The sequence below is a fragment of the Cynara cardunculus genome (genome assembly GCF_001531365.2).
Source record: "Cynara cardunculus var. scolymus isolate 2C chromosome LG 6, CcrdV1, whole genome shotgun sequence".
Lineage (NCBI taxonomy): Eukaryota > Viridiplantae > Streptophyta > Magnoliopsida > Asterales > Asteraceae > Cynara > Cynara cardunculus.
Window position 1 is genome coordinate 3,704,323 of NC_037533.1, and position 9,473 is coordinate 3,713,795.

The window sequence follows — 9,473 nt, forward strand, 5'->3', positions numbered from 1 at the left end:
AAAAAAAAAAAAAAAAATGAAAAACGTCAACTTGAAACACACATTTCGTCAAATTGAAATTGCCATTTATTCATATTATCATAATACCATCTAAAAAAGATTGTCTAAAAAATATTGTTCAAAACAAAACAAAATATCACCAAACTAAAATAGACCGAGCTTACCACATGTTAATTTAACCCACCCCTCACACCTCTCCTTGCTCAAACGTAACCAAATTTTCATATAATCGGTGCTATGACTGAATATGTAAAGTGTGCTACGTCATACAATGCAGTTTGCTCCCACCCAAGTGTTTCCAACTTATCAATACAATGATCCATCTCATCGTCCCTCGGTGGTTTTGTAAAACCCAAAATTTTAAATATATAAAAAAATAATATTATAAAACTTGCGGAGAAAAGTACAAGTCTGTTTGGAGAAAACGACCCATCAGCCAAAAACTCGCGGTTTGGTCCGATTTCGTCAACTAATAAGCCAAAACTCTTGCATATAAATATAGAGCACCGGCTTAAGATCATTTTGGTTCACATAACTAAGAAATTGAGCGAATATTGAGAGAGAAATCTAAGTTTAAAGTTCGGGTTGAAAATCTCGGTTTTTCCACCGATTTTAGGTGAGATTCTTAACCAAATCTCTTGATTGTTATGTCTATAACTTCGTTTTTAAGTACTCTATCAAACCCCAGTAGCCTTATGTCTCATATTTGTGTTTTCGTTGTTCGATTTTTATGTTTTTAAGTTGTTAAGTTTTAGTTTTAAAAACAAACTTTAAATGAGTAAATGGAACTCATTTCTTGGTGAAAATTTGTGTTCTTTATGTCAAAGTGTTGATAAAAATATTACCAAGAGTTTGGTGCAAAAAGAATGAAGAAAAAAGATCAAGAAACAAGTCATTTCGGGCTCAAAAAGGGTAAAATCGCGCAGCCATGGCTGCTGGTTCTGTTTGGGTTGAAACCCAGTTCGGGCAGGGTTGGCGGGTCTGGCCCGCGTCTGTTTACTTTTAAAAAATATATGGAATAAGGGCGTTGAGGGCGGGATTCAAACCCACGACCTCAACCCTGAAACTTCGAACGCTAACCCTTAAGCTAACATTGATTTCTATTAATCTAATGCACTTATTATATTAATATTAACTAAACGTTTAAGTTTCAGAGATTATCATTTAAACCACCTGAAGTTTCAGAAAGTTATTTTCTCCATAATAACTTTACGAGACTCTCATCAAGTTTATTTGTATTTTGAAAAATGCAAACTTTGACCCAGTTTCGATTATTTATCTCATTTAGTTACCAAAATGACTCTATAAGTGGGAAATCGGTATTTTAGCAATACTTTGCGTATTTGCTTCGAAAATTTACCGAAATAACCATATATCTTGGGGATTGCTCTATGAGCTTCATTATTATTATTATTATTATTATAAAATTTCCAAAATGACCCTATATTTGGAAATCGGTATTTTAGCGATACTTTACGTATTTGCTTTATAAATACCGAAATGACTCAATGTCTTGGGAATTGGTATCTATGTGTTATTTTAAATCTAATCCTTATGAAATTAACAAAATGACCCTACAATGTGGAAATCGGTATTTTAGCGATACTTTACGTATTTGCTTTATAAAATTACCGAAATGACCCTATGTCTTGAGATTGGTATCTAAGTTCTATTTTGAATAAAATCCTTATGAAATTACCAAAATGACCCTACAATATGGAAATTGGTATTTTAGCAATACTTTAAGTATTTGCCTTGTAAATTACCGAAATGACCCTATGTATTGGGGATTGATATCTAAGCTTTATTTTGATTATTATCCTTTTGAAATTACCAAAATAACCTCACAATTAGGGAATCGGTATTTTAACAATACTTTGAGTATTGCTTAATAAAATCACCAAAATGCCCCTATGCTTTGGGATTGGACTTTTAAGCATAATTTTAATATTCGACTTATGAAATATACCAAGAATGTTCTAAATTAGGGAATTGGTTAAAACTATACCTTTGGTATTCGGCTTCTTAAGATTTACCGAAATGCCCCTAGACTTGGAAAATTGGTATTCTAAACATTATTTCGAGTATTAATTANTACTTTACGTATTTGCTTTATAAAATTACCGAAATGACCCTATGTCTTGAGATTGGTATCTAAGTTCTATTTTGAATCAAATCCTTATGAAATTACCAAAATGACCCTACAATATGGAAATCGGTATTTTAACAATACTTTAAGTATTTGCCTTGTAAATTACAGAAATGACCCTATGTATTGGGAATTGGTATCTAAGCTTTATTTTGATTATTATCCTTATGAAATTACCAAAATGACCTCACAATTAGGGAATCGGTATTTTAACAATACTTTGAGTATTGCTTAATAAAATTACCAAAATGCCCCTATGCTTTGGGATTGGACTTTTAAGCATAATTTTAATATTCGACTTATGAAATATACCAAGAATGTTCTAAATTACGGAATTGGTTAAAGTTATACCTTTGGTATTTGGCTTCTTAAGATTCACCGAAATGCCCCTAGACTTGGAAAATTGGTATTATAAACATTATTTCGAGTATTAATTATGTTGAACTTTAAACTTATGGAATGAGAGTTATTTATATATGTGTGACATGTTGTCACCTTTATTTACTTGCAAATTTTAAAAGAGACGTTTTGACCTCAAAACATTATTTACGTTGCAAACTATTTAGTTTAGTTATTTTGTTAAAATACTTATTGCTCAATAAAATGTGAAGTGTATTGCACATTTTTATAAAAATATACGAGCAACAATTAAAATTATGTCGACGTCACATTATTAATAATATTTCGAGAAAATATTTGAGCAAACTTGAGATATGATGGTATCGGAGGTTGATCAATAAAAGGAAAAGTCCTGTTAAGATTGTTAAGGAATAGTAATCAATTTAATTACGATTATTTAAGATGCTTAGAAATAGTATACATTATCATGTAGGTTGCCGTTTTTGAGAGAAAGACCTATCGAACGTTAACAATTCAAGGTGAGTACATTATTCGATTTTTATAGGATATATATATGATTATTACAAAAGTATTTTATCCATGATATTTGCATGATGTGTTTATATGCATATGATGATAACTTGATGTGTTTATATGCATATGATGATAACTTGATTATTTGATGTGCATGATAATTAAGTATATGCATGATATGAAAGGTGATGTTGATGAGAAAGATTATGATGACTTGATATTATCAATATGATATTCAAGTATGTATTTAATGTGGAAAATGACGATGATGCATATATGATTTATGTTGTCACTTGCATGAGATGTATGTTGCATGTCACGATGAGATTTGCATTAATGAGTGAGTATTGCAAACAAATGGTATGCAACTAGTATGATTCGACAAGATTCGTCCACCGTACGGGGTGGGTTGGACATGAAAGGATGGCTTGCAATTCCAAGGTATTGGAGTCCTCGTCCATAGAATACGCCACATACGCAAAGAAAAGTGACGAGTCGAGGCCTCACTTGCAAGATAATAACTAAAATACACTAAATATGTGCATGTGATCATGAAACCATATTGTATTCACTAAGCTTTTAGCTTATACTATACATGTATATATCTCAGGTATCAATTGTCAGTAAACGCGTTGAATGAAGAAAGAGGAACCTATGTTTTGAATCATGCTTGGTTAGACATTTAATTAGCATTGATTACGTTAAAGTATTTTACGCTTTCGCAATTATGTAACGAATTATGTTAAACATATTATGTGTGTTTGAAATTTTAAGTTCGTATTTTTGTTCATGACATAAGTTATTAAGAATGACGTCGCGACATTCGAATGAAAAAAATCGAGGCTTGACAAGTTCGTATCAAAGCATTAGTTTAAGAGAAATAGGTTAAGACTTCTTTTAGCCTAAGCTTAAACTTTATGTGGGTTCTAGAACATGAGAATTTGGGGTATTACATTTTTTTTGCATCACAAGAAAGTTTGATTTTTATCAATAGGTGACGTAGTGTTTTCCTTATGGTCTGTAGGAAAATGGTGCACACTATACACACTAGGGCCATCAACCGGGGAGAGGACGCGGGCGTGGGCCGGGAGGGCGGAGGACACCATATGGGCTAGGCCCAAATGGCGAGTCAGTGGATAGTCATCGCTCTAGTGAGAGCCATGGTATGAGACACAATTTAGGACGAGGCACTTCGAGTGGCAACCTAAAACCCCCACGGGGTACGTTATCACAAGGGTTGATCCAAGAGGAAACCTCGTATGAGCCATCCGAAGATTACACGCCAAGCTCTCCTACACGCTCAAATTTGGAAGAAAATATAATAGCCCTTCAAGGAACAATTGATGAGTCAAATGATAGATTGTCCCCATCCTTAAGAGAAAATGAGAAGATGAGAGGATGGCTTGATAATCTGCAAAGGGCACACCTCAAGGCACTAACTGAAAATGGAACCTGCTGGAGGAACGACACATATTGAGGTTGCAATTAGCGCAAGAGCGGAAAATAGCCGCTAGGACTTGGACTATGTGTATTGGAGATAGGTCTCGTTTCTATAAAAGAGTAACCGCAAATTATGTAGGTATTGTGAAAGGGTACCTTACCGCCTGGGTCCAGTGCTACAAAAGGGGTCCAAGAGTTAGCACACTGTGGCGTTCCCAGCCATCTTTAACTTTTGAACAATGGATGAGGGACCCATACCTCCCTGATATGCCTTAGAGGTGAGGTTTGTCTATGAGAGAGAGATCTAAAAGTTCATTTCCTATATTTAGCTATTCAACTATGCATTCTAGCTGATCTAGTACATTTTGGGATACTTTTGATAGTTGACATTTTGGAGACATGTTCTAGTTGTTCAACATATCCCAAATTTTTGTGATGTAACAGGAATTTTTGTAACAAATTTCTCTCTATCGAGTAATACATGGTACGTGACATTACTTCACATTATGTTATGAAATTTTTCATGTTTGACCCAAGCATCTAGAAGTGTATTAAGTGATAATAAATTTATGCATAATTGTCGACCTAAGTTTTACTTGATAATTTTAGAATATCTAACTACAAGAAAAACAACAATCACAGTTAGAAATAAACAGATCTCAAAGACTCTGAAAACATTACACTAATTAGGACTACGAACTTTACAAGGATGAATGAGAAGTATATTTTACCTTATTACTCGTGTGCGGTACTTAGTCTAAATTATTTGGAAACTGTTATATGATACTTACATAAATGATACTATTTGGCAAAATTGGTTGATGAAGTTACAAGTATTAATTGTATGTATGACTTGTGCATCTTAATGTTGGGTTGGTTAGTAATGAGACGAGTCCCAACTATTGAGCAAGGAAGAAAAAGACTGAGATTTTAATTTCTACGCATAGCAATATATATATATATATAATAAAATAATATGCATAAGTATGTTAATGGTCGAAATGTTCATTACTATAGAATGTCAAAGAGAGTGACAAGGTCGATGAATGTTAATGGTCGTGAAGATAATCGAGTCGAGGGTATGACTTCAACTCCAACTGAAAGTCGGAGCGGTCCCAATAGACCACCGATTCAGTTCGCACACCCGGAAGTGAACATCGCCAAAAAGATGGAACGTTGTATGCACGCTACTTTACCTGGAATGCTTGAATGCATTCAAGCTGCAACACTTAAGATGGTTGAWGCTCATTTGAAGCATATCGAACCTCCGAGAAGTAAAACCTATGAAGTTAAAGAGTCATCTAAGAATGAATCTCACAATCATGAGGAGTCAAATGGGGAGGCACTCTTCGAYCATAATGAGGTTAAGAAACCTAGTGGTAAGGGATGTAGTTACAAATCCTTCACCAGCACCTGCCCATCAGTTTTTGAGGGCAAAAATGGACCACTAGCAGCTATGAACTGGCTCGACGAGATGGAGAGTTGTTTCTTGACATCTCATTGTGCACCAAATGATATGGTGCAGTTCGCATCAACCAAGTTCAAATCGAATGCCTTGCAATGGTGGAAATCAATTAGAGCCACTAGGGGACTATCTGGGACTGCATCTCTCACTTGGGGGGAATTCAAGGAGTTAATGAGCGAAAAGTTTTTCTCACCACTCCAATTGAGAACATTAGAAAGTGAGTTCCTACAATTGGAGCAGGGAAACATGACTGTGGAGAAATATATGGAGATCTTCATTGAGAAGTCACGATTTACAGAGCATTAGGTGAATACCGAGATAAAGAAAGTGAATTGGTTTGTTGATGGACTGAAAAGGGAACTTAGGAGGCTTGTTGGAATGTCAAAACCCACTACCTTTCAAGATGCGGTAGAACTGGCCACCATTGCTGAAAAAGACAGTTGTGTCCCAGATGCATCTAAGAAGAGAAAGATCAACCAAGCTGGCTCGGGAAAATTCAAGAGAACTCAAGTCTTGGAGGGGAAAAGTGGGGCAATAACTGCATGCGCCACATGTGGAAGGAACCATCCAGGTGAATGCAGATATGGCAAGGGAGTTTGCTTTACTTGTGGAAAACATGGGCACATGTCAAAAGAATGCAAGGCTAGACCAATCTACTACTGGTGCGGTGATCCCGGATATCGCCAAAGTAGGAATGCCCCAAGAAGAACACGGAGTCACAAAGGTTGCTCGGAGGATCAAGCGGAAAGAAGCCTGAGGCACCAAAAGTGAAGGGTCGAGTCTTCCGGATGACTGCAGAAGAAGCAAATGGCACACCTGATGTAGTGACATGTACATTTCTAGTCAACAAAATACCTGCAAAACTGTTATTTGATTCGGGTGCAAATAAATCTTTTGTCTCCATTAAGTTTTGCATACGATTGGGAAGGTCACCTATGTTATGTTACTTAGTCAAAACTTAGAGGTCGAAACTGCTGATGGTAACATCACCATGGTGCGAGAGTGTTTTGATAACTATACAATAGAAATTGAGGGTCAAGACTTTGAGGTTCATTTATTACCTATGGGCATTAGAGAATTCGATGTTGTTATAGGAATGGACTGGTTGTCTAAACATCAGGCTCACATTATTTGCTTCAAGAAACTAATTCAAGTGAGAAATAAAGATGGGAAGGAGGTCACTGTCTACGGTAGTCGGCTTGGCAATCACGTTAACCTCATATCTGTGATCAAAGCTAGAAGATGTATTCATAAAGGATGTGAGACGTACTTAGCATATGTCATAAATGCTAAAATAGAAAAGGGAGCTATAGATGAGGTCCCAGTGGTTTGGGAATTCCCTGATGTGTTTCCTGATGACCTACCAGGGGTACCTCCTAAAAGACGAGTTTAGGATTGAATTAACACTCGGAGCCACACCGATTGCTAAGTCACCTTACCGACTAGCACCATCGAAAATGCAATAACTGATGAACCAAATCCAAGAATTGTTGGATAAAGGATTCATCCGACCGAGTTCGTCCCCATGGGGAGCACCAGTGCTGTTTGTGAAAAAGAAAGATGGATCAATGCGCATGTGCATCGACTATAAGGAGTTGAATAAGGCGACAATAAAGAATAGATACCCACTACCTCGAATAGATGACTTATTCGATCAACTACAAGGAGCAAGTTATTTCTCAAAGATCGGCCTACGATCAGGCTACCACCAGTTGCGAGTTCGTGAAGAGGATGTCCCAAAGACGGCATTTAGAACTCGTTATGGGCACTACGAGTTTTTGCTCATGTCTTTTGGTTTGACAAACACCCCCGCGGTATTCATGGACTTGATGAATCGAATATGCAAGCTCTATTTAGACAAATTCATCATCGTCTTCATTGATGACATTCTCGTATACTCAAGAAACAAAGAAGAGCATGAGTGTCACCTACATATAGTAATGGAGTTACTAAGAAAAGAGAAGTTGTATGCCAAATTCTCTAAATGCGAGTTTTGGATCCGTGAAGTACAATTTCTCGGGCACATGATCAACCAAAAGGGTATCATGGTGGACCCAAGCAAGGTAGAAGCATTAATGAAATGGGAAACTCCAAGATCAGCAACGGAGATAAGGAGTTTCCTAGGATCGGCCGGTTATTATCGAAGATTCATAAAGGATTTCTCAAGAATAGCTCTCCCTCTAACGTTCTTAACGAAAAAGTCAAGCAAGTATGTGTGGGGGCCAACACAAGAGGATACTTTTCAGATCTTAAAAGAAAAACTCTGTAGCGCTCCAATTTTATCATTACCTGAAGGCTCGGAGGACTTCGTAGTATATAGTGACGCATCTCAACAAGGTTTAGGATGTGTACTTATGCAACGAGAAAAAGTGATTGCTTATGCATCATGACAATAAAAAGATCACAAAAAAAACGCTACCCAACACATGACCTAGAGCTAGCGGCGGTGGTGTTCGCATTGAAAATATGGCGACACTACTTGTATGGAACTCGGTGTGTGATCTTCTCAGATCATAAAAGCCTAAAATACTTGTTTGATCAAAAAGAGTTAAACATGAGACAAAGAAGATGGATGGAGCTACTAAAGGATTACGACTGTGAGATTCGTTACCACCTAGGAAAAGCCAACGTGGTAGCCGATGCCTTGAGTCGCAAGGATCACATAGCACCCATCCAAATAAAGGCTATGAGCTTAAGAGCCACACAAGTTTGATTGAAAAGTTATTAGAGGCCCAAAGGGCGGTTTAATGAGGGAGAATCAAAAGACAGATAAGATTGTGGGTCAAACACAAATCCTCGTAGATGACACCCAAGGGTTGAAACGGTTTCAAGGTAGAATATGGGTCCCAAAAGTTGGACCGTGTAGGGACATGATTTTAGATGAGGCTCATAAGTCAAGATACTCAATTCACCCGGGAACAAACAAAATGTACAAAGATTTAAGAGCCTTGTATTGGTGGCCAGGAATGAAGAAATCCATTGGCAACTATGTAGAACAATGTCTAACTTGCCTGAAGGTCAAAATAGAACATCAACAACCATATGGACAATTGCAATCTATGGAGATCCCAGTTTGGAAATGGGATCACATCACCATGGACTTTGTGACAAAGCTGCCTAAGACCTTACGAAACCATGATGCAATTTGGGTAATAGTGGATCGATTAATGAAATCCGCTCACTTTTTGCCAATAAAGGAAACATACACTTTGGATAAACTTGCCAAGTTGTATATCGATGAGATTGTCTTTCGTCATGGAGTACCGTTGTCTATCATCTCCGATAGGGATAGTCGATTCACTTCCAACTTCTGGAAGACTTTTCAGTGGGAGTTAGGTTCGAGAATCAAGCTTAGTACGACTTACCATCCACAAACAGACAGACAAAGTGAGCGAACCTTCCAAATTAGAGAGCGACTAAAGGTTGCTCAGGATCGGCAAAAGAGCTATGCTGATAAAAGGAGGAAACCAATTGAATTTCAAAAGGATGATAAAGTAATGTTGAAGGTATCACCTTGGAAGGGCTTACTTAGGTTTGGAAAGAAAG